Source organism: Triturus cristatus, chromosome 6 (assembly GCF_964204655.1).
Source record: "Triturus cristatus chromosome 6, aTriCri1.1, whole genome shotgun sequence".
NCBI classification, from domain to species: domain Eukaryota; kingdom Metazoa; phylum Chordata; class Amphibia; order Caudata; family Salamandridae; genus Triturus; species Triturus cristatus.
Window position 1 is genome coordinate 1,909,107,176 of NC_140589.1, and position 19,575 is coordinate 1,909,126,750.

Consider the following 19,575-nt stretch of genomic DNA (forward strand, 5'->3'; position numbering starts at 1 on the left):
GCATCCCACGTATCCTTCTCTGCCAGTCATAAATATTTAATCTCGCCCATCTTTCTTCCTTCCACCCTTCTTTCACTTTTCGTTCAACCCATCCATCAAGGTCATCTGATCTGACTTTTAGTCTTCTCCATAAACCTTTCACAGCTGAGTTGAAATCAGATAGAAGAGGCCATTGGTTACTCAACACTCCCGCCGCTAATGCTTTTACTAATGCTAAGTAAAGGGTGTCTTCAACCGTTCACAACAACTTCTTACTTAGTAAGTCTCAACAGTACAGTATACAGTACACCCTTGCAGTGAGTGTAATGTCAATAAGTAAGGATTAGGAATATAACTTACCACCGCCCGCCACTGCTGCTGGCTCACCCCCTGCAGCTCCTCCTACAACTGCCGCATCTTCTCCCTCAGCAGCTGCATCCCCTTCGCCGCTGGCCCCGGCACTGGTGGTCGGTAGCACGCCTAGAAAAAACATTACACATTTTTTTAGATGTCATACACCTCCCCCTATTTTTCACTAGCAAGATTGAAAAAAAAGAGCTAATGCATACATATACAACATACATCACTAGTTCAAATCAGGTAGTAGAGTAGACACTAGTAGTTATATCATGGTCCCTAGGGTCATTCTAGTCTTTGCTTAGTTAACCCGAGCCATGTAACCATTTTACCTTTGTGTCTTTTATTTTTGCGCACGTTACCTCGCAGCTTGTTGTGTAAGACGCCTTTGAGCCCACATGAACTCATACTGCAACTGTCTGAGCGCTGCGTACAAGGTCGAACAAAACAAGCCACTTTGTTATGGAGTTCTGGTGTTAGTCCATATTGCTTATCCATAAAAATGCTACACTTTTTGGCACGACTGAGAAATGCTTGCAATATACCAACGAGCACCATTTGTCTCACACAGACGGAAGATTCCCTTCCACGAACCAGACCTTTTCAGAGCTTATGAAGTAACCAGTACTAGGTTCTTCTAAGGTGAGGGGTCCCCAGAACGCGCTCAGAGATCTTCTTTTATAATTTTATATAAACTATAATCCTACCAAGGGGATGGTGGTGCTTCCACCACTGTTCAGTTATCATGATTTCGCATTTTTTTCTTCGTTCTATGGACTTGTAGTTGTTGTAAGTGTAACTAAGTGTAACAATGTTTATTGTTTTAATCTTATGCATTTTGCGGTTGGTGCTGCATTATAGAACAACGTACACAGCTTGTCAATTGAAAATAAAACTTTTGAACTTACATAGACTCGGTGGTATTTGGTATGGACTTACATGAGTGAGCGAGCGAAAGGAAGGGTGTGAATTGCTTCCACGACTAGACTGAGAGGTCTGGAGTGTTATGTTCTGGGTTGTCTACTCATTGGGTATCTTGTGGGGGGGAGGGGGGGGAGGGGGGGTTCGGAGAACTAATAGTTATGAGTCACTACTATAACTAGTCGGGCAGGGGATTGTGGTGGGTTCAGATGGAGGTGTGAGGAAGGTCCAACCTCCCATCACCAACATCCTATTTTCTTATGCAAAGTTCTGTATGTGCAAAATCCCTACAACAGTAGTAGTATGTCCTATCCTATCAAAATAGTAAAATCTGGTTGGGCATTTTGTTGGTGGGAATTGTCGAAAAGCCTCAAGATTAATAAAGCCTCAAGATTAAGAAGACTAGAAGTAGTACAAGAGGACAACCCAAAGGACTGGACTCAATGGCTAGAGCTACTGGTGAATATGAGTTTTATTTAAAACCTTTTAAATAAAGAGTGGCTAACTGGGCAAACTTAGCTACAGACAGCCTAATAGTAGTAGTACAGAGAGTCATAGCAGAGGCAGTTAGAGGCAGGGATAACAAGAATTTAGAAACAGATAGTATAGATCGAAGGATAATTGTTGGTAAAAAATAGCATTAGGAAACGGAAACAATAGTTCGGAAAAAATACGGTGCAGTAAAAGTTAAGGAATAAGAATTATTAATATTAAAAACAGGAAGACTTACTGGGGCCAGCAGAAGAGCCCTCGTCCTGGTCCTCCTGTCCCAGGTGTTCATCAACTGCTCCCGCCGACTCTGACCCTGTCTTCTTGCCCCTGGGTGCTGATCATGAAAGATATAAGAAAGAAAGAGACAAACATTGATGATTGGTGTGAAACAAATAAAATATTTTAAAAAAACATTTATGTAAACAACAATGGCAATAAAATTGACCTATCATCTGGTCGACAAGTAGTATCGGGGGATTCGCGGACCGACTAGTTATTATTCACCAACACTAATCCAGTATGCCATTCTGATTCCAGAATACTAACTAAGCCTAAGTAGTACATACCACCTGACCTAGCCCATCTATTCCAGGCGTGCCAATTGTACATTAAGTAAGCATTTCTACTTCTTTTAGTCCTCAAAAATGCATAAATGAAGGACACATGCCTACATTTTTGCATACACCAAATTGTTGGTTGGTTGATGCTGATGTTATGCTAGTGCTAAGCCTATTGCCACTCACTGAACAAACTACAAAAGTGCTACTACGGACTGGGGTAAGCACTAGCAGCACTCAGCAGCACTCAGCAGCACGTGACATAACAGAGGGGGCGTCACGCAGACCACTAAAAAATTACAAACTCATACTAATAAGTAACTAAACCCAAGTATCAATCCACCCCTATCTCTTAGTGACAGGACAAAGAAAGGGCTAGAGTCATTCTAGCATTACCTAATTTAAGTTCTCTAAAATAAACTCTTACATAATCACGCCAAGCGAGCGCCAACACAAAGTTGCAAACAAGTAAGATTAGTAGCGCAGAGCACCTGTGTTATAACAATCACAGAAGACTTTTAAATGTAATTTACCTGTAATGTAAGCTGCAGCATTCTAGCTGGTCGGAAAAAAAAAATATTCGCAATATATAACACAGAGCAGAAGAACAGACACAAAGTAATAATAATTAAATACCTACTCACCAAGACCCGGGGACCTCTACTCCTAGCAGGTCCAGCAGGTCCTGCTCCCGGTTGAGGATATCGGACCACCGGTGCGTCAACTGGTTCTGTGTGCGTCGGACACCAGAGCAGCAAAACACTGCCTGGCGCACCTTTCCCAACCGCTGCTGACGCTCCCGGAGCCCGTACCCAGGCCTGCCGCCTGCTGCCAGGGTTAAGGGGAGGTGGCACTGCACAAAAAAAACCAGTGCGGCCAACTCCACCTCCCCAAATACGGCCTGTGCCTGCACCCATTGTGAGCGCCGCCTTCCGCAAGGAAGGCGGTCGCGGCTCTGGCTGCGCCGAGCCCTGTGGCCCTCTGCCACGGTTCTGGGGTAGGCAGGGGGCGGAAAAGAAAAGGTAAAAATTTAAAAAGTAAAAGAAATGAAAAAAGCAGGTAATAGAAAAAGAGTGAAAAAGTAGTTCAAAACACACAAAAAGTAGACAAAAACAAAAAATATAGAATCAGGAAAATAGTATGAGAGATAATAAATAAAAAAAGATCAAAAACAGTTTCCAGAAACAAAGGATTGAAAAGATAGAGGGAGGATTGAAAAGCAGGCCCCAGAACCATAGCAATAGAGTTAAAAACAAGATGGGCGCGCCCATTGCGACCGCATGGGCGACTTCATGCAATATTCCCCCCTCCCCCCACCCCCCCGAGAACGCAGAAAGCATCGCAAACACGTATTAGCGTTCCCGAACAGGAAATACTTATCGCGAACGGGTGCGAGCATGCATTGCGCGACCTGGAACAGGAAATAAGCATCGCGAGTGGGTGGGACAAGTGATAACAAGATGGCCGTGCCCATTATCGACCACATGGACAAGTTGGCGACGCATTTCCAACGCGATCACGCAAAAAACATCGCGAACAGGCGGGAAAACCACTTCCGCGTCTTCGCAATATTTCCGCGTTTGCGGAGATTTTTTATGTTTTCGCGAAGATTTGCATAACGCGATTACTCAAATTCCCACAACCTCTAAAAAATACTCAGCAGTTTAGAAAAATAGAGAATATTTATCTGAGTAAAACAAGTCCAAAACAATCAAAATCCATCAAGGAGAAGATATTGAATGTTGAAGAAATAAATGCAAATATAGCGCTTAGAAGCAGGTAGCGCTAAAAAGGTTACTTCAGTTCATGAGGGACCAGTGTAAATTCAAACTTCAGGCTGACTGCGATGGAGCGCGGAAAGACTACAGGGACCTATTTGGATCCGCTGAACACCGTACCTTGGAGCTTGTGGCGCAGTCTGCGCAGTGAGGTTTTGCGTCGTACGGCAGCAGAGCTTTGCAGGGCCTCGCGCTGCATCATATCGGATTTGGCAGAGACTCTGCTGCAGAACCCACTTCTGAGGCCCAGAACTTGGAAGGGGCACCTCGGACAAAGGTAGGACTCACAGAAGGTAGAGTCCAGCAACACCAGCAGAACTGCAGGAAGTCTTTTGCATTCCTGAGAGTTCTGAAACAGGAGGTAAGCTAACAAGCCCTTGGAGCACACTTTGGAGTGAAGGTAGTGTCCAGCTCTACTTACAGTCTGCAGGGCAACATGCAGAAAAGCAGTCCTTTCAGAAAAGCATTCCAGTTGAGTCTTTTTTGTTTAACACCGTGGTTCTTTGACAGTGGTTCTGTGTAGATTCAGAAGTGTCCGATTTGACAGGGCCAGAGACTCTGCACTTATGTTAAAATGTGCCTTTGATGTGAAAGTAACTTCAAAGAGTGGTTTTGAAGTGCATCAGTAGCTCTATTAATCCCACCGACTCCAGACTACCGGGGGGGGGGGGGTATCACTCCTTGGTCAGTCCACTACCCTTTAAAGTGTAAGAGTGAGCCTCATCCTCCCATCTGCTCAGGAAGATCCATCAGGATGCAGGTGGGTGCTAAATCACACCCAATCCATGCAGTGTCTATGGCCGTCTAGAAGAAATGCACAAAGGGTTCGGTCTCCTAGCCTAGACGTGTATTAGAGACAGGCTGTCAGGCACAAAGAGCAGTACAAGCAGAGAAAAGTTCACTTTCTAAACCTGGCATTTCTAAAATAGTAATGTTAAATCTGACTTTACCAGTAAAGAAGATTTATCATTACCATTCCAAAGATATGAAATATGAAAAGGCTACTCCTTTCCAATCGGGAATTACAGCTTAAAGGTATTCTAAGGAATTCCCAGTTCTAGCCAATAAGAGGAGTAGGCCTTACAGCAGTGAAAAAGGAATTTAGCTGTATGTCACTACCAGGACATGTAAAACATATAGGTAAATCTTCTGCCTTTTACTTGCATAGTGCCCTGCCCTTTGGGTTACCAAGGGTCTTCCTTAGGGGTGATGTAGATGTAATAAAAGGGGAGATTAAAGCTTGAAAAGTAGTTTTAAATGCCAAGTCGATGTGGCAGTAAACTGCACACACACAGGCACTGCAGTGGCAGGTCTGAGACATGGTTACATGTGACATATGTGGGTGGCACAATCAGTGCTGAGCCCACTAGTAGCAATTAATTTGCAGGCCCATGTAGTGCTCAATACTAGGGACTTGTAAGCAAATTAAACATGCCAACTGAGTCAGGTCTAACAGAGCCTTTTCCAGTGAATTGACCACGCAACACAGAGCATCACAATATTGGTGGGAAATTTTATGCAGTTGCTGCAAGGGAGTCCTTTATACTATCAGATAGTATGATAGCCTGGGATAGGACCCGCACAGGTATTCGGACCATCTTCCACACAGTAACTCCAGAGATCAGAGGCTCTGACCATATCTACACAAGGAACAGGAGGTTTACAACCATATTAAACACACATTGGGAAAGTCAAGAAGTCCCACCTTTTAAACGTGTAGGACTTCCCAATGTTGCACATCAAGACAGAAAAACAAAAAGGTGCAATAATGCGGCCACTGTTGCCTCATTCTGAAGGAATGCAAATTTTTCTCCACAAATGTGCACACTACAGAATGACATGCACCATTTTCCATTTTTGGTCTGGTCTTCAAAAAAATGCATGTGGAATACACTAACCTAAAGGGGTTTTCAGCTCTCTATCCAATGGTCTGTTGTTGTGCCATTCACATGTTGCTTCTGCCCACTACAGTATACAGCATGGGGCAGCGGGTCTGCCTACTTCATTCACTGACTAACTTCACTTTGAGAGACTGCATTTTACCCTTTTAGCAAGGAGGTAGTTCCCTTCTGTGCCAGCATTTTTGTTTATTAACAATTATGATTATTACGATGAATAAACATATAAAGTGCATGGCTTCCTAGAGAAGGGACTCCCAGTGCTGCTTAGCAATTACTTTAGCGTTACCTGTGTGTTTAGAGCCTCATGTTATAGCAGGACGCTTTCTACCAGTTCTTCACAGGACACATTCTAGGAGTTCCTGCCTCCTACTACTCAACTTGTCGGCGGCATTCGATACAGTAAACCCTCCAGCGAACCACACTGGTATCAAAGGCACTGTCCTGAGATAGTTCACATCCCATCTGCAACATCGTTCTGTACAAATAAAAATCCACTGAGGTATCTCGAAGCCTGCACCAGTACCACAAGGAGTACCTCAAGGTTCAATCCTCTCTCCAGCCTCATTTAATCTCTTCACGGAATCCCACACAGTTATTCTAACCCAAGCTGGAGTCAAATATCATCTATATGCAAACAACACACAACTCAATATCAAAATAACATAACCCAGAGACATCACGCATTTGAATGCCACACTAAATAACATACAAACCTGGTTAAACACCAGTTACCTAAAGCTGAACCCCAAGAAGAAGGACCTACTACTCCTCTCCCCTAAATATAAACCTTTACCAATCCAAGAACGGCTCAAGAGTTTGAATGCACTAAACCGTGCTCTCTCACTTTCGGAGTCAGTCAGTGAACACTAAAACATCTCAGGAAAATCAAAACATTTATTCCCCCTGACAATAGTAAGACTGTAGTGCAATCTCGATCTAGTCCTTTCGAAACTTGACTGTGGCAACGCCATCATCACAAAACACTGCAAAGCCACCTTGCGCCCCTAAGAAGAATTCTCATTGCGGCTGCCAGGCTCATTGCAGGTATTAAACGGTTCCACCACATCTCACCTGCACTCAAGAGTCTCAATTGGCTTCCATTGAAGGAAGATGAATCTTCAAGACAGCCTGTATCACCCACAAAGCCCTTAAAAAAAAACAAATACAGAGAAACCAAACTATCGAGAGCAGGAAGAGGTCGGGCACTGAAAAGCTCCAACTCACTTCTTCTCATACCTCTAAATCTGAAGAATAAATCATCCCAGGTGTGTGCTCTCTCAGGAAATGCTCCTAGGATGTGGAACTTGCTCCCTAAGGATCTCCGCTGCAACCTCTCCTTTTCATGATTCAAACAGGACTTCAAATCTTTACTGCTTAACAACTACTTCAACTCGCCCATAAGCTGATCCAAGTTTCCAAAAGATCCAACCCCCAGCAACAGGATCTTCCAATGCGGACGCCTGACTCATGCAGTCTATGATCGGTCACGAACGCCATTGCTTTAGTTCTGTATTTTTACTTTTTCTTCACTGTTTGACTATCTTTATGCGGTATTGTTCTACATGCTTTGGTAGACTGTTGCGACCCACAAGAGTCCTCACATGTAGTTCGAATAAATGTCTTTGCATAACATGTAAAGCGCTTCGATACATTCGGGTTTTGCTAGCGCCAATTAAAACTCAAAAAGAATAATAAATTAAATGGTGTTGTAAATTCCAATTGGAGCTGCCTTTTTTATGTGATCGCTGCAATATCAGAATATTACAAAAGGGGTCCATTTGAATCTATTCTTTATTTTTTTTTTAAAGTAATTCCCTCTTTCGAATGCAAACATTGAAATGCATGTTTAATTACACTCCTGTACGTATTTTAATTGAGGAACACAGCTACGCTTTTAAACCAGCTTAGTCTGCATGTCCTGCTTGTGTGTCTTTATAGTTTGCTTTCAGTGCTCGTTTGTCCTGCTTATATAGATGTTTAGCTATTACATTACTAAGTGACTCTGTGCTGTGCTATCTATCTTTGCAATCCTATCTATCTATTTCTGTGTGAACCAATCCACCCGTCTACCTGTCTGTCTATATATCAACCCATCAATCTGTCCATCTATGTATGTCTCTACCCATTTATCTATCAACCTATTTATCAACTGTCCCTTTACATACCAGTCTGTCCCTCTATCTATGAAACTTCTATCTTTGCAACTCTATCAATATTTTTGACTTCTATCTATCTTTGCAACTCTCTCATTGTATCTAGCAATGTTTCTATCTTTTCAAGTTTATCTATATCTCTATCTGCAAGGCTATATTTATCAATCTGTCTATCTAACCCTGTCTTTGTGAGCCACTCCATCTGTTGTGAAAGTCTATTTATCTATCTTTTCAACCTTCTCTATCCATTTGTAATAAAGATTTACAATTAAAAACAATACAAAAAAGCATTAGCAAAAGCAAGTGACTGGCAGGCAAAACCAGATCAATTGTTTTTTTAGCTTGTGGGTAACTTTGACCTTTTGATTTTACCAAATTTAGAAGTAAACCATAGGTACTTATAGTGGCTTTCTGTCAGACTTCATCTGTAAGTGTGTTGCGTCATTCACATTTTAGTATTTTTTCCTTTACTAAATGTTTTTAAGATTGACTAGGACCCAGCAGCTTCCCAAACAATGTTTTGCAAATTTCGTGACAGAACAAATAAAGAATTGCCAAAGTCAAAAGGCTGGAGGCCAATGCAAGGTTGGTTGGCTTGGACCTCTGCATTTATAGAGCCATCCACTAGAGTGACAACAAAGCATGGCTTTAGGCCTGGACTGCAGCAGTTCTAGCACCATCCACTAGAGTGACAATGAAACATGGCTTTAGATATGAACTGCAGCATTTATAGTGACATCCACTACAGTGAGAACAAAACGTGGCTTCAAATCAAGTCCGAGTAGCCTGGTTGGGAAGGACAATGGGGAAAATTAAAACCTCCTAATGAAACCCCACACCCTAGGACAGAATTCAAAGGGTGTTTGGGGTGGGAGGGAGGGGTTCATTCGTTTGTTTAATAAAAACACCTGGAGTTTGTTTTTGAAAATCAAACAATATTATATGTTTGGTGGATGGACATCAATACCAACGACAGCTGGCTATGAAACTTTTTGCATAGCGAAGGGAATCCCTGTAATGGAGGTTCTTTTCAACCTACAGAGCTGACCACTGGTCAGCTGTCATCTCTATAGAGGACTGTCAGGGTGGCGGTGTCAAGTCCTCCACCACCGTGATGCAAGGTAGCTCTTCCTCCGGGGTCTTATAGGAATTGCAAATCATAACTTCACTATAAGCTTTTTTTTCCAGTGAATTTCTGGGGTTCTTAAAAAAACGTTGCTGAAGTTTGTGGACCCTAGTCAAGTATTTGCAAACTCTTGCAGGGTCCTGGTACCTTGTGCAACATTCTATGGGGTTTGCAAAACTGCAGGAGGTCTAGCTGCACATTTGCATACCCCAGGAGTCATGCTGAAGCGTGCTATTCCTGCAGTGGCGTCTGTGAATTCCCAAACAAAATATACCTTTTCAAATTTTGTTTTTTGAAAGGGAACCCTTTGGGCTCCCAACATGGCCTGGGGGCAGCATTTAAGTACCCTCCGTTAGTATGCCATTTTTGTTAGGTCTCGGCTAGGCAGCGCTTGCGCTGTTGTTTTGAGACATGCTGTATTCAGGTATGGACTTTAAGCTCTGCCCATTTTCTGCCCATCCTGTCAATTGGCTCCTGTTATTGTCCTTTGTAAATGGTGGCTTTTGATTCGTGAATAGGCTGAATAGTCCCTCGTTAATACCTCCTTTTCTCCTGTTGTAACCTCCCATGAGGACTGCCCCTGATACATGTGTTCTTACTTGGTATGTGTTATCTATAGTCTGTGAGCACTATTTTCTTAAATGACTTTTTGCTACCTGCTGCTGCAGGCAGGACACGCTCCCCCACAACCGCCTGCTTTGCAGTTGTAGCGCGAACCAGAGCGAAAGGTACTGAAGAGCTTTACGTAAGCAGCAGTCATCCAGTTCCAAAGTAGTAGCAGCTCACTGCGCTAACATTTCCCAACAAGGACATTTGATGGTATTAGGTTTGCTCCTGGGCTAACTTGCTGAAAACCATGGGTGCAACAAACGGCTCTTACCCTCTCTTTCCTCTCCTTGATTTGCTCCCCTGTGAAATGGATCAACGAAAGAAAAACACTTTGGTTGCAAATGTCATCTTTTTCTGACGTTTTTCTATTCCAAAGTGTCGCCTTGGAACGGAGAGAAAGAAAAAAGGTTCAAAATAAGTAAAGTGTCCAGATTGGTTTTATTTACAACCAAACACATTAGTGCCATTTTAAAGAGTTTGCGAGTGAAGCACTACTTTAGTTTTCTCTTCTTTCTTTGAACAACAGTGTTCACTTCTCCTTTTTTGCCACTGCCCCTCCCCCTCTCTTCCTTCCTCTTATGCCCTCCTTCCATCTATGTCTCGCTCTTACTCACTTGCTGAAAACCATTACTTCAACAAATGGCTCTTACCCTCGGTTTTCTTTTATCTGTTCCCCTGTGAAATGGATCCAAAGAACAAAAAACCTTTTGGCTGCAAATGTCGCCTTTTTAAGACATTTTTCTATTCGTAAGTACAGCCTCAGGCGGAGGGAAAAAAAAGGTTAAAAATAAATAAATACTAAATAAAGCAAGACGAGGTTGTCGCAAAATGACCGGATTGGTTTTATTCTCAACCACAGACAATAGAGCCACTTTACAGAGTTTTCCAAATACCCGCTACTTTCGTTTTCTCCTCTTTCTTTAAATAACCTGTTTTCCCTGGGTGTGAAAGTGCACCATTCCTGGAGGTACTGAAATACCGGGTTGATGCGTAAAGTGGAAAACGTTTAATGTGATCCTTATCAGTGGTTTTCCTTATTTTAGTTTATAAAATGTGTACCGCAGCTCTGTTCAGGGATGTGGTATTTTTAAACCATACTGCTTACGGATATAAACAATGGACATTGAAACTTATTCCATCCAGCCCTGAAGTCATGTCCTTAACTTTTCAGGCAAAAGCACTCACTGATTTCTGAATAGCGAGTGTAAAAGCGTTACTGTAACTATGTTGTTCCTGCTTACATTTCACATGCTTTACTTAATCTTGCATTCCCTAGGAGTGTTTGCTCTTTCCAGGATGTTGTTACTTTTTTCCAACCGAGTACAGAACAATATCCACAAGGAACTCACTTATGAATCATAATACATAGTTTGTGACTAAATGTGTCACTCTGATTTAATCACAGCCTAATATAACCTTTCTTTTTTAGAAAGCCTATCAAATTAATTATACATCCATTTTTCATAATAAGCCCACACAAAAAGCCTATTTCTTTTTTTTTTTTTTTTTTTTGTGTAAGACCTAACCTCAGCCGAGGTAGGTATTCTTTTACTTTATTTTATTCCAAGGTTCATTAGTTTCATAGGAATTATATCAAAAATACATTTCTAAAGTTGAAAATATATACAATTCAATATTTACAGTGATATGTGACCCCAAGTGAAAAACCATAACCTACTACAATACATGTGTGTAAAGAGGAGAAAGAAAGAGAGTTAAAAAAGTTATTGGTAATTTATATAAGGACAGATTATGCAATTTGTAATGATTTAACCCAAAACTGTCTCTTCTATATGAGTTGTCGACGGCGTTTCGACCCACTCTAGATACCGGGTCTCTTCAGGACTGTATTTCTGGGGACAAAATATGTACACTTGTGTCCATTGAATCCAATATGCAGCGGTAAGGAAAGGACACTTCCAACTTCAATTTGCTGTCTATTCAGTGACGACCAAAACACGGGTCATAATATTCCAGTGTTGTATCATCGAGAATTTACCTCTCAACCGATAATATTTATTTTTCTTGTCCTCGTATGAAAAGAACGAGTGGATGATGAGGTAACTGCTGAGATGAATAACTCCCGTAACGACTTTAACGTCTATCAATTAATGAGGACGACAACAGCAATCAATAATGTAGCTGCACGAGACGCAATCCGTCGGATACCCGTCCTATGAAACTAATGAACCTTGGAATAAAATAAAGTAAAAGAATACCTACCTCGGCTGAGGTTAGGTCTTACACAAAAAAAAAGAAAAAAAAAAAAAAAAAGAGAAATAGGCTTTTTGTGTGGGCTTATTATGAAAAATGGATGTATAATTAATTTGATAGGCTTTCTAAAAAAGAAAGGTTATAATAGGCTGTGATTAAACCAGAGTGACACATTTAGTCACAAACTATGTATTATGATTCATAAGTGAGTTCCTTGTGGATATTGTTCTGTACTCAGTACCTACCCGGTTCACAAGGACATAAGGGTTGCTCTTGTTGTTTATGAATAATAATACTTTTTTCCAACCAGCATATTACTAGTCTCCCCTCCCTCACAACCTTTTCCCCATTTTCTGGTTCTCCAGCACAGCGAGGTCATACGAAGGGCAATAGCACTATGTAAATATCACTCCACCGCACACAAAAAAACTAAAGTAAAAAAACATTGTCATTTTCAACACCAAGAGCTCTAGCATTCACAAATTCGAGACCAATTGCATTGCAAATGCTTGTTTTTTCAGGACATGGGGAGTGAGTGACAGATCCAGTACTTAATTAGTAAAAAAACAAACAAAAAATACGTGCCGGAGCTCAAAGTTTTATCTCACAATCTCGTTGCCAGCGCTGCTGAATGCGGAACGGACATTTGAGTCATCTACCCCCAAACACTCCCTGGCATAGAGAAGTTCATTCCATTTTACAGATTTTCTGTTACATGAATAATCTCTGATGCAATGTGATTTCCAAAGTACAAAAAGTCTCAGGAAAAAAACAGTTTTTTGTTTTTGCTCTAAGGAGTTTACCAAAACAACTTTGCGAGTGAAGCATATCGATCAGCACCGCTTTAAAAAATAGAATATTTAAAAGTCCGTGCTGGCTGAAGAAAAAAAAAGAAAATCACACCTCACTTTTATTGTGTAGAGAAAAACTATTTTTTTTTTTTACCAGACCCGCAACTCCAATGGTCACCAACAATAAGCATTCAAAAAAATGCCTTGTTTTGAGGACGTCAGCTAAGGGTTTCAGATGTATTATGTGGTTGAATGGGTGGCCACTTAACAGCTATATTAAACTGGGATATGAAATGAAAAGGTGTGTGTGCGCATGTACTTATGTTTTTATGTTTGTGTCTGCGTGCAATGTGTGTGCCCCCATCTCTCATTGTGTTTGTGGGGATGGTGGGGGTTTGGAGGGGTGGGAAGGGGGCTATATTTTTATGTAATATGGTCGTCCTTTAAAAGCAGAACCCAAGACGTTTTGTAGCTCAAGACACACACGGCTATATTATAGCCTGTCCCTTTCTCAACTTAAAAGCAGCACTCACACTTCACACTGAAAGCAGAGCATGTTCAATGAGGCCCGGTACTGGCGGCGGCAGAGAGAGGCGCTCACTCAGACGGCTCCTCTGTTAAGGAGATGGAGCGTTGCCCCACTGATTTATGGCAGTGCAAAGGGTAAAAAAAATGATACTAACAAAACGTTATTATCATTTTCTTTTTCCGTTCCTAGGTGCGGGGAGGAGTGGGCTGGCCAGAGCAGGGGAGAAGTGGTTTGCCCACTCAAAGTGTGCATGAATGTCTGACCTGCCGTCTTGGGCCGGCCAAACATTCATGCGCACTTTGCATGTGTCACACCAGGCTGCTTTACACAGCCTTGTGGGGAACATGCACAGGCTCCCTGTCCCAGTCGGAGCGCGAACTACGGCGCTCAGACTAATCATAACACTGCAATGCAGTGTTGTGAGTGGCTATGGGGAACCAATTACAACACTGCATTGTAGCATTGTCATTGGCTTGGGAAGCCTGGGAGCCCGGGTGCTTCCCCTGCAACGAGGAGAGGCGGCAAAGAGGCGGCAGCTGGAGCCGCGAGCTCCAGGTAAGTACTTAAAAATATTTTTTGATTATTCTCTTATTTTCTACCCCGCTCCCTAACCACTGTTCCCTACCAGCCACCACTGCATTCACTGAAAGATTCACATCCCAGTGTCCAGTCCAGCTCAGCACTCAGCAACAGAGTGCCCAAAAGGCTGTCCCTGGCAGCGAGATGCACACAAGCGTAGTCACCTTTGCATACCACAGGTGCAGCACTCATCTTTGAAAACCTGCCTGCCCTGCCGCTGCCCTCATGAAAGAAAGCTATAGTACCGGCACTGTAAAATAAGTGCTGGTTCTGAGCACCGAAAACCACTGGCACAAATTAAGCACTAGACTGATTTCTATAATGACAGCCGCAAAAATGTTATCCTGTTGCAGCCAGTCAATTAGCTCACAGACGATTGCCAAAACCAGATATGGACGGCACGAAAAATAGCTCCCTCATCCAATATGATTGAGTTATTCTTTTAAACTGCAAATCCAAGGAAGTCCACTAACACAGATTTGCAAATCTTGGTGTATTCAAAGTTTAATAATTCAATTTAACCCTTTCAAACCCAACAATTGTTTTTTAAAACAACAATCTCTCGAAAGCTACTGAATTGATTTAAACCAATCCAAGAAAAGACTGGTCCTTGAGTAAAGTCCTATGTTCATGCTGCGTGTTATGTAAATCCTCCAGAGGTTTGTGTCTATATAGAGAGCAAATGTTCCTGTGGGAATTAAAATGGCAAAGACCACTTGTGTCCCCCACTTGGAGGGTCTGTACAATACTTGCAATGCAGAACCCAAACTGCATGAACTTTTATAGGAACGTTTTGTGCAGCTTCGTTGAAGAACTTACCCCTGCACTTGGGGCTCAACTCTGGCATCCAGTAGAAAGATTATGTGATTCAGAGCATTTCAAACTGAGCCTTCCGTGGGATGGACCAACCTTCTCACAATCTTAACTCAACATGTGCACTCAAAGGAGGACCCTCATTTCAAGAATGGCTCCTCTCCTGGTACGAACTTTGTATTGGTGGGATGTTGTTCTCTGTACAGACACAACCCTTACAGCAAACTTCCAAAGAGAATACGGACCATCAATACGGATCTAGATTACAGAAAAGCAATCAAGACCCGACTGTTCCCATGGAAAGAAACCACAAGTCTCTCTTAGGGGTACATCTCCATTAGAGATGTTTGGGGAGGCCTGGACCCTAATAACATCATCATGTGGTTAATAGTGGGGTTTGTGAGTCCTTGCCGGGTATGTCAATGTCCTTGTAAGTTTTCAGCAGCATCACACCACACAGCTGGCCTCACAGGAAATTATTTTCCCCCTTCATTAGAACTGGTCAATTTGTCCTTAGAAACGGGCATGGTGCCTCCTCCACGGAAGCATGCGATGATTAGAGGAGACTTAAAAAAAAGCCTAGCCTCGATCCTTCCTGGCTAGATAACTTTCGCCTAATTTCCCTGCTTCCAGGCCTAAGTAAGGTGGCAGGAAAGTATATGAATAGATATCTATCAGATTTCTTGGAATCCAACTCAATCCTGCATCATACACAAACTGGCTTTCTGCATAAGCACAGTTACTGTCGGTTGTAGAGAAGGCAAAAAGGAGACTATCAGGGGGCTACAGTGACTCTTGTGCACCTAGATCTCAGCACAGCCTTCGACACTGTCAACGACACTACATTCTTGGATAGAGATGGCAGGTCCGGAGTTGCAAGGTAAGCCCTGTAATGGGGGAGTTCCTTTTTAAAGGGACAAACATTCCTGGTCTTTGACAGGGACTGCTCCTCTGAGATCCTGCCTGTGGCTTGCGGGGTCCCGCAAGGGTCCTCACTTAGCCCTGTTATGTTTCATATAGGTACCCTAATATAGGCCCGGGTAACATCGTACCCTTTCACCTACATCACCTCCCCTACACTACACAGTAACAAGCCGTTTTAGGTATGAACCTTTACCTAGTTCTAGGCCTGGGCGCAGAAGGAGGGTTCCCCTGAACAATAGTGTTCTAGGACTTCATCTTTAGACTGACACAGTATGAATAAATATTCATGAGGGCTCTTGGAAACCAGGCAGGGGCTACTTCCACCTGCAGAATATCTACGCACGAGGTTCACCCCATATGTCATACTCATACTCAACAATGGCCAATACAAGGGACAAAGGCATCCCATATACTTTTCTGTATAACTACAGCCCCTGTCACTAGTATTAGTTAGAGAGAACCAAGACTTCCAGGCCGACACACTGACCAGAGACGCTGAGGCTCCTGCATGCAGACGCTCCAGCTGACAGTGGTCAAAACATCCCATACGGGGTGTCCAACTCGAGACCAGGACGGGGTCCCACACTCTCTCTATTCAGGTAATGGGGTTAGACTAAATCCTAGGAGGGATTCTTGGCTCTCCCACCTACTCCCATGCTAGGTACACTTAGTACATCTAGACAGGCATCGTAGGAGTACGCGCTTTCTGTTATAAATGCATTTTATATTCATGTATGTGTTCATGACTATGGCACAATGGTAGAACTGTACTATCCTTTTATATTCACTTTACTGCTGATCATATCTCTCTGCTACTTTCTAACTGTTGTCGAAGCACATATACTTTACACTAGAAGAACAACTGTGCAATAAATACTTATTGTAAACATGCCCGACTGTTTCTTCTGTTTAACTCTGAGCCCAAAGAGTGAGCACGAGTGACTGAGCAAAAAGTAGTACATTGTTTCCACGATCCTGGGGGGGGAAATCAAGGTTGTCATGTTCTGAGGTTGCAAGACACTATTCTGTCCCCGATAAGAGGAGATACTAGTGGCACCATGAGCTAGCTAAAGCAAACAGGTTAACATACTCGGTGGGGGTGCTCAGAGTTAGTCTGCCACCAATCCTACAGTCTATGTTATCCAAAAGCGCAGGTCCTGTAAAGGTACTATAGGAACTACATGACAGCCCCACGCTGTTTAATACACATCTTCAACTTTTGGCAGACATCGAAGCTCCTATTGGGATCTCAATAGTCTCCTATGCAGACGGCACCTAGCTTGTGTTGTCTCTTGCCCCAGACCCTATGGTTGTTATAAAAAGCCTGCGGATGTGGCTCGAAGACACCCTGACTATGAAAGTCCAGGCCACAAAAACTGTGGCCCGTTCTGTATGAATACTGCGGATGCTGTGCATGATTCTTCCCTTGCTCCCCCAGACCTCTAGACAAGTGGTGGTTCAGGCCCTTATCCTCTCCCGTCTGGACTATGGCAACTCGTATTTGGGGATGCCTAAAGGAGATGCCCAGAATTTGCAAGTTGTGCAAAATGAGGCCGCATGTGCACTGCTTGGAATCCCCAGATCACAGTCAATTAGACAGGGGCTGAGAGGACTTTACTGGCTCCCCATTTCCCATAGAGTAGAATTCAAATTGCTGTGCACTGCCCACTGTGCCTTACATGGTGGCGGCCCACCTATTTTACATCAGTTTGTCATCCCTAGCACCCCCATCAGATCACATCAATCTTAGAACCTCTATTTGGCCACCACCCCAGCTATCAAAAGAGCTAGAAGGTGTGGTCGATCTTTCAGCTTTAATGTAGCAAAGCTCTGGAACGCTCTTCCCCTGGCCATCTGAGCCACAGAAAATGAGCTGAGCTTCTGGCAAGCAAGCCAAACCTGGCTTTTTAAATAGATCAGTTCTGTAGGTGTTCCTTTTCAGCTCTTCTGTGGGGCAATCTCTTGTCCAGCACTGGGATTCCTTTGGGTCGCTATGCACTTTATAAAAGAAAAAGCCTATTTCTACATTTATAGTTTGGCTTTAGAAGGATATTAGGTTTTTATCATGTGTGCTCCTGCATCTCAGAATGGCCTAAAATGCGGTTTAAATTGCCATTACAGTTTTACAACTAGGCCTCCTACCTTAAAGAGTACATGGTGCCGATCAAACTACTCCAGTATAACTGGGGCGACTATTTAGCAATCTTTCCAAAGTCACACATCTCGACTGACCCTTGACGATGGTCAGAGCTTAAACAGTTTATGTTTCTGAGCTATATTCACAGTGGGTCTAGGCGCTATGGAGAGCAGAGCCACAATAGGGATAACCTGAGCAGGGCAGGTGTAGGAGCCATCTTAAGCACAGTGGGTCTAGGCACTATGGCGAGCAGAGCGACACCAGAGATAACCTGAGCAGGGCTGGTGTAGGTGCTCTCTTAATCACAGTGGGTCTGGGCGCTATGGCGAGCAGAGCGACACCAGAAATAATCATAGCAGGGCTGGTGTAGGATCTATCTTAATCACAGTGGGTCTAGGCGCTATGGTGAGCAGAGCCACAATAGGGATAACCTGCACAGGGCGAGTATAGGAGCTATCTTAATCCCAATGGGTCTGGGCGCTATGGCGAGCAGAGCCACAATAGGGATAACCTGAGCAGGGCTGGTGTAGGTGCTATCTTAATCACAGTGGGTCTGGGCGCTATGGCGAGCAGAGCCACAATAGGGATAACCTGAGCAGGGCTGGTGTAGGTGCTATCTTAAGCACAGTGGGTCTGGGCGCTATGGAAAGCAGAGCGACACCAGAGATAACCTGAGCAGGGCTGGTGTAGGTGCTATCTTAAGCACAGTGGGTCTGGGCGCTATGGCGAGCAGAGCGACACCAGAGATAACCTGAGCAGGGCTGGTGTAGGTGCTCTCTTAATCACAGTGGGTCTGGGCGCTATGGCGAGCAGAGCGACACCAGAGATAATCTGAGCAGGGCTGGTGTAGGATCTATCTTAATCACAGTGGGTCTGGGCTCTATGGAGAGCAGCGCGACAATAGGGATAACCTGCACAGGGCGAGTATAGGAGCTATCTTAATCACAATGGGTCTGGGCGCTTTCTCTCTCAGAGTGACAAAGGGAATATCCAGAGCACAGCAAATATGACCCGGAACAGAGTGGGCGAGGGTCCTATGCAGAGTAAAGTACATCTAGGCGCCATCTATAACAGAGAGAGAATAGGAACGTTAAGGGAACTATAAGGTAGGAAGCAGTGCGGGTGTAGATGCTATTCAGAGCAGCGGGTCTAGGCAGTAATCTATAGCACAGCAAGTGTAGGTGAAATGCACAGCACAGTGGGTCTAGGCACTATCCATTGCAGAGCGGATATAGGAATATTAAGGGCACAATAAGGTATGACCCTGACCAGAACAGATGTAGATGCTATCTAGAGCCGTAGGTCTAGGCGCTACCCATAGCAGAGCTAGTGCAGGAGCTGTGAAGAACACAGTGGGTCTCAGCGATCTCTCTCACAGCGCGACAACAAGAATATCCAGTGCTAATATGACCTGGAGCAAAGGGGGCAAGCGTCCTATGAAGAGCAAAGTGGATCTAGGCGCTATCTATAGCAGCGAAAGAACAGGAATATTAAGGGAACAATAAGGTAGGACACAGAGCAAAGGTAGATGCTATCCAGAGCAGCGGGTCTAGGCGCTAATCCATTGCACAGCAAGTGTAGGCACTATGCACAGCATATTGGGTCTAGGCACTATCTATTGCAGAGCGGCTATAAGAGTATTAAGGGCACAATAAAGTATGACCCTGAACAGAGCAGGTGTAGGTGCTATCTAGAGCAGCAGGTCTAGACGCTAC

General features: G+C 43.5%; 1 protein-coding gene across 4 annotated transcripts in view; it reads right to left on the bottom strand.

The window, feature by feature from the left end:
• The window catches only part of LOC146822421 (uncharacterized), a 234,073-nt gene that overhangs the window by 15,641 nt on the left and 198,857 nt on the right, over positions 1-19,575 (bottom strand). The window contains exons 2-3 of one of the 4 annotated variants that reach the window (XM_085613514.1): positions 1,988-2,083; positions 367-459 (exon numbers count right to left, since the gene is read on the bottom strand). The exons of 2 other annotated variants lie outside the window; for them this stretch is intronic. The gene's annotated coding sequence lies outside the window, so the exon portion shown is untranslated. Of the gene's footprint in view, positions 1-339; positions 460-1,987; positions 2,084-19,575 lie in introns of all 4 variants that reach the window. One more of the 4 variants, XM_085613513.1, reaches the window with a different exon arrangement.